The sequence below is a fragment of the Argopecten irradians genome, chromosome 4 (genome assembly GCF_041381155.1).
Source record: "Argopecten irradians isolate NY chromosome 4, Ai_NY, whole genome shotgun sequence".
NCBI lineage: Eukaryota > Metazoa > Mollusca > Bivalvia > Pectinida > Pectinidae > Argopecten > Argopecten irradians.
In genome coordinates, this window is record NC_091137.1 from 34,010,374 (window position 1) to 34,024,603 (window position 14,230).

The window sequence follows — 14,230 nt, forward strand, 5'->3', positions numbered from 1 at the left end:
TGTAAGGCCCTTTCCTTTTTATTGAGCCTTCTTAGTGCACATATGTTGTTCATCAAGCCAATTCAAATATCTATCAGCCTATCGACAACAAGTGCACCGTTTTGATAAGATGAATCGATGACGTCAATCATTAAATGTATTGCAATTATTTAATAGTAAAAAACATATTAACACGGGCCGTTGACATGGAGAACATTTTACAAACAACTAAAAGTCAGCAAATCTTATCAGATATTTCATGTACTTCCTGAAAGTATTGCCCACAAACAATCACTTGTACAAGTTCGTAGAATGCAAAAACTTTGAACTATGTAAAACTATCCCGTAACTCAGTTCCTCTGTATCTAGAGCGATTTATTTATTTGTTTTCCCGCAAACCACACTTTCCGACAACAACAATCACATGATTGTACTGCCAGGCACAACATATTATTTATTACAAAGTCGTCGAAAATACTTCCTTCTACGTTTTTGTTCATTTTTTTTTAACCTATATACCTTTTTATATTTTTTCCTTTTAATATATTTATCGATATTTTTATAATAGCTATACTGTTTTGTGGTTTTAATGGTTCAACGTAAACCTAGACCTTGGTGTCTTTATCCGTCAATTAAAAGGGATGGTCGTAAGTGAAGACAATAGATAGGTATGGCGGTATTTGGACCATGTCCAACCAATGGCTGTATTTTCTTTTCGACTCATTAATCAGCGTGACGAATATCATAGCCAGGCAGTGACGTGTACCGCCACATACAAACTGAACTATATAAACCCTTTCTTCATTACGTAAATTGTTCTCATTTGTTTGAGATAAGTAAAGTATACATTTTACCTTAACATTAGGTTAGATAGAAGGAGTCATAATTTATTCCATTACGTATAATATCTTAATATACATTTACTTCGTGACTCTTGTGACATTATTTGGCATATAAGAGTAAACAAGACCGACTTCCAAGGCATAAAGACAAGGATAATCATACACTAAACAGGTAAGATTTGTTCTAGAGAAATACATATTATACAAACTTTACACTAAATAGACAAAATACACAGTAAGTGTATTTTTTTTACAATCCTTTGATATGCAAATGTAAAAGAATATATCCTAATAATTAACCGGATCTTTAGGAAATACTTTCAATGCAATATTCAATATGTAGCTACGTAATTTTTTATAACATATTTCAATATTCATTATATTCCTATATGATCCTTTATTCAATGTAAAACCTTATTGAATATGTATTTTTTCCTTTATACAAAAATATCGTTAAATAGCCATTGCTGTTAAAGGTTTATAATGTTTAATTCGAAATGTTATAAGAAAAGATGAGAAACTTGACATTTTATTGCTTTTAAACCAAAATTATTATTTCTATTTGTACAGACATGAAGCTGACATTTTTGATGGTGTTTGGGATTGTGATGTGTCTGGCACTTCTTGTCCCGGAAAATGAAGCCAGATTATCAGCCAGACTGATAGCCCTGAGAAACATGAGACGGCCATGTGAGACGAAGTGCTTGAGATCATACTACAGCTGCAGAAGAACCATGCAGAAGAAGCCGCTGGTGTTTCTTCTCCTGTGTCTCCAGGTACAGAAGATGTGCATCGGCCCGGACGTGTTGAAAAGAGTTCCAGAGACATGTATAAAATGTATATAAATTATATACTAGATGTACTCATGATTCCAATATATATTCTTCTACAGTTATTGCTATTCAAGACATATTGAGGAAAAGTGAAATAGATTACCAATGACAGTCAGCCCAGGTCGTCTGCTCGTATCACTTTGACATTGAACGTTTTACGCAAGTTCGAGCAATAGTGAAGGCGAAGAACGTTGGCATAATTGGCTTTCTTGTACGAATAGAGGATGTAAATCATGTGATCTTCCGCATGTCCTTGTGTTTCCTTTCTGCCAGAGACATTGATAACATTACCATCGGGACAAAAATCTTCATTTGCTCAAAGCCTCCCAATTTAATAGGGAAACATTTGACAATGTTTGACTGTGTTTCAAATGGTGTTTTCCGTACAAGTGACATTGTACATATTGCTTTCGTTTATATTTCAAGAAAATACCTGACATGGAAAAGGAAAATCCGATACCGAAAGATCTTTATTGGATTAATTTTGTCCAATAGATAGTCTGATCAGCTAATAAATCCATCAAAATAAATTATTCAAAACCAACACTATTGTTTAATGTTTTCATTCCTCGGGCACATTTCGGTGAAATGGCATTGTGTAGCATCAGGTCACAATGTCTCATTAAAATATTGTTTTAAAGATCGAATGCATATGCAAATATCATACAGCACGCTGTTACTAATGAATGGCCTCAAGCAGGTTTTAAATCACCTTTTCAAATGCACAAGTGCTCGTGGGACTATCGACCGATTAGATTACACTGACTGCATGAACTTAAATGATTTTATATTAAGTAGTTGCGAGTTCATAATGTCCAAATGTAGAATCAAGCGAATTTTCTGTCACTTTTTACGTAACTAAAATAGTTTGTTTATGTGTATCGATATTTCCACCGCCGGTAGAGCATAAACAATATTAATATTATTATTTCGACATTATTATATGCTTAACCGTGTATATGTGATTGTCTAATCTAAAGATGTTTCACCAATGACGAATAGTATTTTTCTCTCTATCATATGCAGGAGTAGATGAATCTTTTTTTTTCAATTATTAAAAAAAGTAACTCACTTAGACGTCGCGCACAATGTTCGGTCAATTTTATGTAACGTTATTTAATGTAAAAGACGTCATTATCTTATATAACATGACGAGCGCAATTGACGTCATTTCCGACATTCGGCAAATCTGCAAGACAAAAGAAAAAAACGCAATTTTTCGAAAACTTTTTGAATTTTCAGTAGAGATTTCGCACATGTATATTTGAGCAAAAACGTATTTTTTATTATGAATAGAAAACATACTTCCTAATATAAAGTCATTTTTCAACGTCGTGAACTTGCGTGACAGAACAGTCAATTTAAAAATGTCATTTTGTGTCATTTCTGCAAGACAAAGGTTTTGTTCGATAAAAAAGTATAGAACGACGTCGCAGTCTATATTTTCTGACATGTTATTAAAATAGAAGAAAAATGTATTTTTATATTAACAATTCATGTCTCTATCTCATGTATTAGTACCGTTTTGTACTGTGTGTATTTGTGTTTTTTCACTTTTTTGTCTTTTCTCTTCGGATCTGTCGATCGGCAAGTCTACAAACAAAGTCCACCATTTTGAAGTATGACGTCACAATTCATTATAACGAAATGATATCATGATAGTTCGTTTTTGGGGAATCTCTTTGTCAAATTTTACCGCCATGTGGTGTTCAGTATGACCACAGTGACACTTTAACTGAAACCGCATACAGGTGCGTGTTACATCTGTCGCGCCAAAAAACGTCATTTTCTCAAACAAAAAACACATCAATAGAAAAATAAATATTACAAATATTTTGATAAAAGTCCTCCGTAATTGAATAAATATATCCTTTCTGTTTTTCAATTTAAAAAAATAGTATTGCGCTTATATTATTTTACTGTTCAACGCTTTTTCCAATGAAATTCCGGTGTAACGTTGAAAATGGACCTCCGTTGAAAATTGACCTCGGGTCAGTTTTCAACGTTGAAAACGGACCCCGAATGCCGTTGAAAATTGAACATGCCGTTGAAAATTGACGGGTGCCTAGGGTCAATTCTCAACGCCAGGTCTGTTGAAAAATGACCGTTGAAAAATGACCTTGGCAAACTATCAACGGATGGTCTGTTGAAATAAAACTGTTGCACAAACCAGAAACATATATACATAGAGATTGGCAACTTCGCCAATTTTACGATAGGCAGATGTACCTCTCTATGTCCCCAGGGGCTTTTAGATAAACTCTTAAATAGTTAAATACAGCAGAATAACTTTGATATGTTATAAAAGTTAAGTAATTTTCAGATGGTTTGAGTACGATTTTGGAAAGAAAAAATAATATCTTAACTTATATGTTGATAAAACAAAATGCACTTCCGGTTTTGAATGCCTGATTTTCGAAAAACCAGGTAAAATTGCTCATTTTCATACTTTCAAAATTCATATTAAATAACATCAATTGGGAAAACTGATCACATCAAACCATGATATAATGTTTAAACTTTGTGTTGATGCAAAAGTATCATGTTTAAAAGAATACACTTAAATGTAGTTAGCCAAGGGAAAATGCCTATAAACTGGAGGTCCCTCTGCCTGTCAACATAGACAAAGAAGGAGTTTCCAATCTCTATGTATATATGATTCTGCACAAACATAATTCTCGAATTCTGTTATCGCCATTCCTAATATAAGCGACCCTTAGATATGCTGGTATTTAAATTGCGTAATCACCTCGATTTGAATTGAAATTTGGTATTGTTATCATCGTATCAAATACCTCATTTAAATATTTTGTATGTTTATTATGGAGAATACAAAACTTTCATTTTTTCTATAGCTATTTTGTTCGCCCGTGTAGATAATGTTAATTTAATTGTTCTCAGACTGAGGAATTGCTATATGACACTGAGGTAACGTAGTAAATAAAAAGGAATTGTTATGTGGTATTCACTTCCGAGTACCAGTGGATAGTGTTACAAAACTATAATTATGGGATATTAGTAATTTGTTTCTTAATGATTTTTTATGATTATATTTTCGACGATTTTACGTTTGTCAGATATTCAGTAATTTTCAATATATATTTATTCCCTGCAATACAAGAATGTTTTATATATCTGCGTATGGATCACTTATGTTGTGTTCTGCGTATGGTTGTGTTTTGTTGTTTTGTAGTTGTGTGTTTTTGTGTTGTGTGTTGTTTGTTTCTGGTGTTGTTGTGTGTTGTTTTGTTGTTGTGTGATGTTGTGTTGTTATGTTATGTGGTGTTGTGTTGTTGTGTTGTTGTGTGTGTTGGTTGTGTCATGTTATCATGTTTTGTGGCAATGGTGTGTTGCTGTGTGCTGTGTGGCTGTGTTATGTGTTGCGTTGTTGTGTGTTGTGTTGTTGTTCCGTGTTTGTGTAAAGCGTTGTTACGTGATGTTTTTGTGATGTGTTGTTGCGTTATGTTGTGTACTGTTGTGTACTGTTGTCGGGTTTTGTGTTGCTTTGTATTGTTGTGTTGTTAGGTGTTGTTGTATTGTTGTTGTATGTTGTATTGTAGTTGTGTTGTGTGTTGTTGTGGTTGTGTGTTGTGTTATGTGTTGTTGTTTGATGTTTTGTTGTTATGTTGTGATGTGTGTTGTGAGGTGAGTTGTGTTTTTTGTGGTGTTGTGTGTTGTTGTTGGGTGGTGTTGTGTTGTTGTTGCGTGTTTGCGTGATGTGTATTTGTGTTATGTTGTGTGATGTGCTGTTGTGTGATGTTGTGTTGTGTGATGTTGTGTTGTGTAGTGTTGTTGTTGGATTTTGTTGTATTGTTGTTGCGTGGTTGTGTGTTGTGGAATTGTTGTGCTGTGTGATGTTTTGTTGTGATGTTGTGTCGTATTGTTGTGTAATGCGTTCTTGTGTTGTGTGTTTTGTGATGTTGTGTTTAGTGTGATGCGTTGTTGTGTTGTGTGATGTTATGTTGTGTGATGTTATGTTGTTTGATGTTTTGTTGTGTGATGTTGTGTTATTTTGCTGTGTTTTGTTGTGTGATGTGATGTGTTGTTGTGTGGTGTTGTGTTGTGTAGTGTTGTTGTGTTGTTGGTGTGTTGCTGTGCTGTGTGATGCTGTGTGGTTTCGTGGTGTTGTGGTGTCGTGTTGTGTTGTTGTGTAAAAACGAGTTCTTATGGGGTCACTTTTCAACGGGGTCTATTTTCAACGGGTCGGTGTAAAAAGTGCGCTGAAAGTTCAGTTTTCAACGGTTTTCGGGGTCATTTTTCAACGTTGAAAAATGACCCGAGGTCAGTTTTCAACGGGGGTCCATTTTCAACGTTACACCGGCGTGACGTAAAAGTGACCGAACATTGTGCGTTATGTCTTAACACCCTTGCAACTATTGAAAAGTTTGAGCATATTTGTTTACTTGAAGTTAAAAATATTGAAATTAATTAATGGTGTCCATGGAACATTTTCGTATATTTATTGAAGTGCTTTTTGTGTTATCTAGACACACATTTACATGATTGAATACAAATTATTGTTCAATTGCATATCAAATTATTCGCTTTGCACTTTGCATTTTTTACCTCATTCCATATAGGGAATAGTATCATGGATTGTGTTGGGGTGCAATTAATTATTTTAAATACTTTCATTATGAAGTAAATTAATAAGCTCAATCTTGTCAATCATGCTAATAGTAAAAATAAAGTAACTTTTTTTAATGAAAAAATACTTATGTATCATTCATCGGTTCATCGGCACCTTTCAACTAATGTATAATTATCTTTTAATAAAGAATACATTATGAACCATCAAAGTCGAGCACATTAGCGTACATGTCTAGAAAATATGTTATTATAGTGCAACCAATGAATTATTATAAGTAGTGTATTTTCAATATCGTAAGGCGTATGAACACGCTTTGTAAGGCAGTCACAAATGCTAGTAATAAGCATTTATTTGATTCATGTAAAGAAAACGTTTATGCAGAGCGTGAACATCCTCGATATTTCAGGAGTTCTTATTATTGTCAAAATACCCACTCCTGGACTATGTCGTAGAAAAACTGAAGGTGTTTATCATGAAAAAAACCCTGACCTATCACAGGCTTACCTAGTATTCCTTAGAAGATTATACAGAGAGCGAAGACCAACTTCAAAGCCATACAGTCAACCACAGTGTGCCGTTATTCATTCGATATTTGGATGAACAAATTACATGTCTCATCTGCTTTCAAATAAAAAAAACTATCAGTTATTCTATGATATATTCAAGGGATGAGTATTACTGCCGTAATAGCAAACCCGGGAATATCAAGGATGGAATATATCACTGCGAAGTTGAATTTTAGAGCAATCTCGATTTTGAACAAGCTACCCAATCGAATGTGCGCGTTCGTTTAATTTATATTAATCTGGAACACATACAACGTAGTGGGAAAATGGAAAAGTTAATTAGGTTAATTGCGCATAGTGACAGAGTTAAAAGCAAATCAACAAAATGACCTTTGTGTACTGTAATACCAGTATGCGATAAATTAATGTAAATGCACTTAAATTAACTACAGAACAGAAAAACAACTTATTTACATTTTATTTTTGCAACGGTAATTTAAATAAATGTTGCAGAACAAACAAAATTTTACGCATTGGAATTGTAATTGATTATGGCTCCGCATACATAACATCAACGGATTCAAACAAAATGTTTTATTAAAAAAAAATTCTGGAGATATTTATTTATATTTTCCGACATCATCACATAGTCGATTATCAAAACCGAGAAAATGAAAATTAAGTGGTTTTAAATTTTTGCGACCGGGCTTTTATTGCATATTTTTTTTCAATTTTTCGCGGTTCAAATTTTTGCGATAATAATGTCCCTAGTAATGACCGTAGAAATCGTAAAAATAAACATACGGTTTACATAGGTATCTGTAGTAAAGGTTAAGCTACCATGGTGTCAATTCTGATCCATATTACATTTCATTTAATATTTCCATTATAACCCCGGGTTCGTAAAACTCGGATGTTCCCCTACATATCAAACATAAAATATCTGTTCCAAACTGGTTAATTTGCACACATGTTCTGTGCATCTATTCTGACTAAGGTCTAATTATTACGCGAAACAATCTCGTTATTACGCGAAACTTTCTCGTTTATTACACGAAACTTTTGGCGTTGTTACGCAAAACTTTGGCGTAATTACGCGAATTTTTTTTCTTCTATCAAAATGAGCCCAATCGGCTTTCGTAGATTAAAAACACAACAAAAACCCTGACACGTTACCTATATTGGGCCCTAATTTATTTTGGTGCAGTTTAAAATTTGAACGAAAATCGATTTTGAACAGCGATGACTTAACATATTTACATGTATTGTTTTCTTAACCCTATATTGAAAATGCTTTAATGGAATCACATTTTAGCGTAAAATTTCAGACACGAAGAACATTATATAGTATTATTATCATTTCCGATAACACACTAATCTATATATACGTGTTGAGCATCAAGCTGGAAAAATGAATTAATACGTCTTTGCTATATGCAGTACAATGGTATAGGCACGTAATTGGTTAAAGATGCTCTACCGCTGACAAAAAGTTGTTTTTTTTCACTATCAAAAACAGGAGCAGACGATTAAGTATTTTTCTTCAGTTACAAAAGTTACTTACTTTACACCGTTACCATCACTGAAAAGTTTGAGCTTTTAATTTGACTTCAAGTTAAAAATATGAAAAATAATTAATTGCATCCCGAAAAAATTCCATGGCACTATATCCTATATGGAATGAAGTACTGATTGCGCATGCACCAAAGGCAAAATAAATTATCTTTTATTGTTTGTTGTGTTAATTAGTCATATATATACACAATTAAACGCCAATTATTGTTAAAATGATGAATATTATTTATGCTCTGTCGGCGGTGGAGCATCTTTAAGTATAGCTTGCAGAGACTTTAATGTTCATCATTTCCTCAATATCCATGTTTCACTATCGTCCCCATGAAAGGTCTGTGTGAGACAACTGGGTAGTTTGTAGTGTGGTAGTGTGGTCTTTGGTGTATGTAAAATCAGCTGGTCGAATAATAGCACATCGTATTGGCCTGGAAGTTATATTTTGCTCTTTATAATCTTAAAAAAAGTCTCTTTAGACATGCGATAAGTCAGTTTTCTCAGTCTCCAGAACTGCCTTCATTTTATGATGACAGAGTCTAGGGATGAATATATAATATAAACTTTATTTATTTTACATCGATTACGAAACAAGTTATATAACTTATGTAAATCACTCTCGATGGCCCGGATGTAAGCGCGCGAGGGATCTTAGTGTGGGAGGAAACCGGAGTGCCCGGGGAAAACCCACGTGATCGGGCAGGTGACCCCTAACCTTTTCACGTCCGTGCCGGGGATCGAACCCCGGCCGGCTAGGTGAAAGGCGAGTGGCTTAACCACTACACCACCCGATCACCCATAAAGGGATGAATATAACAACAGTGATAGTATCCCTTGTATGTCGAGGATAGGTGTAAGGATACAACTTCACAGCCAAATGTACTTGAGTCACCTCTTTGTCTCGCACCTAAGTCATGTTATACGCCATGGATCCCAGCTGTTTAATAAACCATGCTGATTTTCGTCTGGAATTGAGTCAATTCACCGACAAGGCCGATGTATCGACCACCGCTTCCAATGCAGTAGAGCTTCCAGGATAAGTTTTAAAGTAGAGTGTATGAAGTACGTTACTGGCTTGATGGAATGGATCTTACAAGTAGTTAGATTTCAAGTTACATGTTCATGGTTTTTAAAGATGTTTATTCATCCAGACGAAGTTACTAGCGGTACGTATGTCAAATTCGTTAAATTTGTAACATAACTTTACTTTTAAAATTCGTTCTAATGAAGATTTAGACACTGTGCAATGCAAATAAATTCTGTTACACATGCATTTTTATTAATTAAATCGAATTTCAAATAAAGAATGTCAATATTCTTTTAGTTGTCATGGGAATATTTTGCAACAAGTTATAAGTTGTATCAGAACTTTCGGAGGGCAATGTTTATTATATGTAAAGAATTTTCATAAGAAATAGAAATGCAACTAATGCTTTTCATTTATATTTCTCTTTTTGCGAAATGGTCTCTCATTATGAGTTTCTCGTGTGAGGGCAAATTCTTAAGACACCAACATGTCGAAACTTTCCTTATGTTGTCATTATTTAATCATTGATAAGATATGGTCCCATGATCATGATACGAGTTCAGACTTAATTACAAATGTAGCCAATCAGATATGACGTAACGTTTTGTAACGTCATTTTTGATTGGCTCAGTTTCAACTTTGTTTGTTTAGATATAATAAAGACTATTTTTTTTATAATTGTTTTATTTTTCAAAAGTTTTACTTTTTATTTTTTTTCTATTTTATGATCTTTGGGCCTTCGACCCCGATTTCTCAAAACAAACTTGATACAGGCTTAAGTAAAGGAAAACTGTTCAGTAGAAACAACTTCCAGTAGAAATCAAAATAAACTATGCAGCATGGCTATAAGCCTATTTAGAGAGCATGTGATGCAGCTATGTAACCTAAAGACTATTTGCTGAATGGAAATGACCACACTTATGTCTTGAGGATTAAGATTTTAAATTTTGGCTACAAATGAAGCAATGAGACTCATCATAGTTTCATATATGTATCCAAAATTTTACCAATAGTAAGACACATTTTCTGCGAGAATGATGCCCCCTTTGTATTTAGAAAGGTATGATAAGGATTGATTTAAGTAAGAGGTTTTTGTTTTGAACGACCGAGGCTTGAACTGTGAAAATCATGGTATCATGAAGTGTTCTTTTGTACCGTCTTTCTGGGTTTGATGCCTTTAAATCAGTGCATTGAGAATGGAAATGATCATTGTTAACCAACTAGAGCGCCGAGTACATTAATACATGTATCAACAACAAAAATTCATTACTTTTAAATCCATGACTCAATATACAATATGCCTATGAGACTTGACATGCCGCTGCATTAGAGGAGGTTTCTAGTGTGACGTCACATGCCTTTAAACATTTTCTTATAAATTATAAAGATATGTTATAGTTAAAATAGTTTATATTTCGGTCATATCTGTATGAAATAAGTTAAAAAGATATAATTGAAATACCTATGAAAGTTGTTAGTAAAAGAATGTAAACAAACTGCTGTCTTAGCATATGAAAGTTTATTCCCGCGAATAATTTTGTTCGGCCATCTTCAAAACCTGTAATGGCACCAGCTTATTGAAAAGACCACCAACTAAATGATTTTCCATAGACCACAGTGTTAAAATGATAAATGAAACCATCAAATCTGATAAATCAAAGTCATTTATCTTGTTCTATAACTAAAGTCCAGGTTCTCATGAACATTAGATAGAACAAAAGTGAATTCCTTCAGCTCAACCTGCCGCTAGTTATGCACTAAAAAAAACCTTTAATTCCAATTTATATTATTATTAACTAGGGATAATTACCTGTCAGAAAACATTTTTTTACTTTGAAATCTATAATTCACCAGATAACCAGTGGTCCGGACAAAATTCAATCTGTGGCTAAATCTTCTACATTTTGAAGGTGTATTTTTCATTTAGTTTGTTTCTTCCCTGTGTCGTGCGACATATTTAAAAAGCAACTCTTTCAGCCGTGATAAGCTCTGCAGTTTGTATGTTGTACTAAGTAACTATATTAAATTGATTGCGCTGTGTTCCGATAAAAATAGGAATGTGGATAAAGCTTATACCAATACATCAACATTGGCATGGTCATTTCGAATACTATAAATCAACTCTCTTTCGCATGTGATTTATATGAGCGAATTTCGCGATAGAGGTAATTTCGCAAATGTTTATCTCTGCGAAATCAATATCAAAATTCTTGAACAATTAGAAGGTTGAAAGGTATTTCCATTTTGATTCCGCGAAATTTGATCTCCGCAAAATCGCGAAATTTAGTAGCCACGAAAGAATGGGTATTTACTGTGTTACTTCGTCCCCTAGAATATGATTGTGTATTACAGACTGACCTTAATGATTTTTCGCGCAGACATTTGATCTCGTACATCTCATAATCTCTATCCTGCAGTGGCCAATCAATAATGGTAAAAATAGTCATTCATTAGCATAAGAACTCTTTAACCCTGCATTTCTTGGTAACATCGGTGTGCCCTTCCTTCACAACCATTGTATGTAATGTAAGTATGTACGTGTAGTAGTAATTGCTGGAACGAACTTTTCTCATACAAAATGTACAATCTTTTTTCTTTCACGGAAAATCAAGTTATTCGGCTGACCTATTTCAGAGAGTGAAAAGCAATGTTAAGAAACAACAAAAGCAGTTTTCAATAAGAACACACAGAGCAAATTTCAAAACCCATTCATAGCACTTAATTTCAATTTGATTTAACTATTTTAATAATTACATAAGATATATATATATATGTGTGTGTGTGTGTGTGTGTGTGTGTGTGAAATGCTATCGCTTAGCAAATTATTACGATATCAATATACCAACAAAATATCATTGCTGTTTTATATGTAGAGTTAAGACAACTGAATGTATTGAAAGTCTTTTTATCGAAAATGAATTGTTCACATTTGGTCAGATTCGACGGATATTAAAATGCCCTAATCAATGACCTCGGACTCGTTATATAAGTAATGTCATTGTTATATAAACAGAAAATATTAATTATATATGTAAATTATAATTATTGATTTCCTTTGAAATTGCAGTCAGTGCTCATCGTGTCCATTCACAGACTGACTGGCTATTACACTAGAGGGAACTTCGATTCAACTGACAACATGATCGGCCATCTCAACGACAGCCAATATGATATAATCAACACTGCCAACTCCAGTGTCTTGGATAAATCTTTAGGACGTCCCTCCACAAGAGACGACATTCTCTTTATAATGTACGGAGTCCTTGTCCCGCTTGTGGTATTCTTCGGATATGTGGGCAATGTCATGACTGTAGTGGTGTTGCAAAAGAAGACGATGAAACCAATTACAAGCATTTACCTCCAGGCGCTGGTGTTCTCCGATATCGCTTTTATAACGTGTGCTTTCATCGCATTGTCCATGCCGATATTACTGGCAACGTGTCTCGATCCTGATATTGGTCTCAATGTGATCAACACTCGTGGATATATCGCTATCAACTTTTTCCTTATGACGTCACTGTTGTGTAACGAGTACATCCTTGTACTTGTTTCCATTGACCGGTATGTTTGCGTGTGTCACTCCCAAAAACATACACAAATTTTCTCAAGAACCAAAGTCATTTTGTCGATTATCGGGCGTGGTATGCTTTTCGGCGATTTATAACATTCCACGAATTGTGGCTGTTAAGATAGAGGTATCGCCTTGTAGCAACACAAGTGCGTCCGTGACTTGCTACTCGGTATTAATGACGGAGTTCGGCGAGAGTTTCTTATATCAGAAAGTTTACGCTGTTTGGATTTATGCCGTTGTGAATTTTGTCATACCTCTGATGGTCATCGTAAACCTGAACATCCCCATTGTGAGGAAACTGTGGAGAAAACAAATCAAGTGTAAACGGCTTGGAATGAGGAGAAATTCTGCCAAAGACCATGTTACACTCGTCCTAATTCTGATAATGGCGATATTTGCTCTGATACAGACTCTTGGATTTATCAACCAAGTTTATTATACCTACTCTCTTGAGGACAGTCATTCCACAACATACTTAGTTGATGTGGTGAACGTTTTGTATGTTATAAATTCGAGTATCAATTTCATCATTTATATAGCCATCGGTGAAAAATTTCGAACAACGTTTTCACAACTTGTGCAAGCTAGATGCATAAAAAAAGACCGGCCAATAAGGAATTGTATCTATTATTATTGTTTTTGTTTGTTTTTTATTTACCGATTCGTCGCTTATTATCTTGAACGAATTCTTTATATCATTTGTTCGTTAATTTTTTGTCAATCCGTGCACCATTGTAATAAGATTCATTCACGAATAAGTTTATATTAAGAGTGATATATTTATAATCAAAATATCGGATACTATTTCGAATAATTATGGCAACCATTATGTACAATCATGAAAATAAACATCATCAACAATATATAATCATCACCTTCAGGGATGGTAAATTTACTATCTGATGATAAACGCCTTCACAAATCTGAGTTTAGTAATGGTAATATCAACATCATAAATATGAATAAATTTCATTTTAGCGATGACATCATAATCATCCGAATTGCGTTATATATCATCCTCCAATATTATTAATGATAATCCTGATCGTGGGTTCACTTTTCTCCTGAGGCTATCTATTGCTAGATTATTCAACAATGCAATTTGATAAAGTAACATATATTGATCGTATGTGTAGCTATTTCATCATCACCCTTTAAATATTGACTGTAATTTATTATATTATCAGGGTTGATTTGTATCCCACTTTGCATCAACATTATAAAGCGTATTTGATTCCATTATATGTTAATAAGCTGAAGGTAACTGTTTGTTATAGTGTTGATGTTTGATTACCATGAAAATTGTATCGGCTAA

General features: G+C 34.0%; 1 long non-coding RNA gene and 1 pseudogene across 1 annotated transcript; both read left to right on the top strand.

Annotated features, from left to right (window-relative positions):
* The first annotated feature begins 664 nt into the window (after positions 1 to 664).
* LOC138322482 (uncharacterized) lies at positions 665 to 2,198 on the top strand. The gene is made up of 2 exons (XR_011208406.1): positions 665 to 993; positions 1,392 to 2,198. It is a non-coding gene; the product is annotated as an uncharacterized lncRNA (long non-coding RNA).
* Positions 2,199 to 12,422: 10,224 nt separating this feature from the next.
* On the top strand, positions 12,423 to 14,230 carry LOC138322251 (FMRFamide receptor-like; annotated as a pseudogene).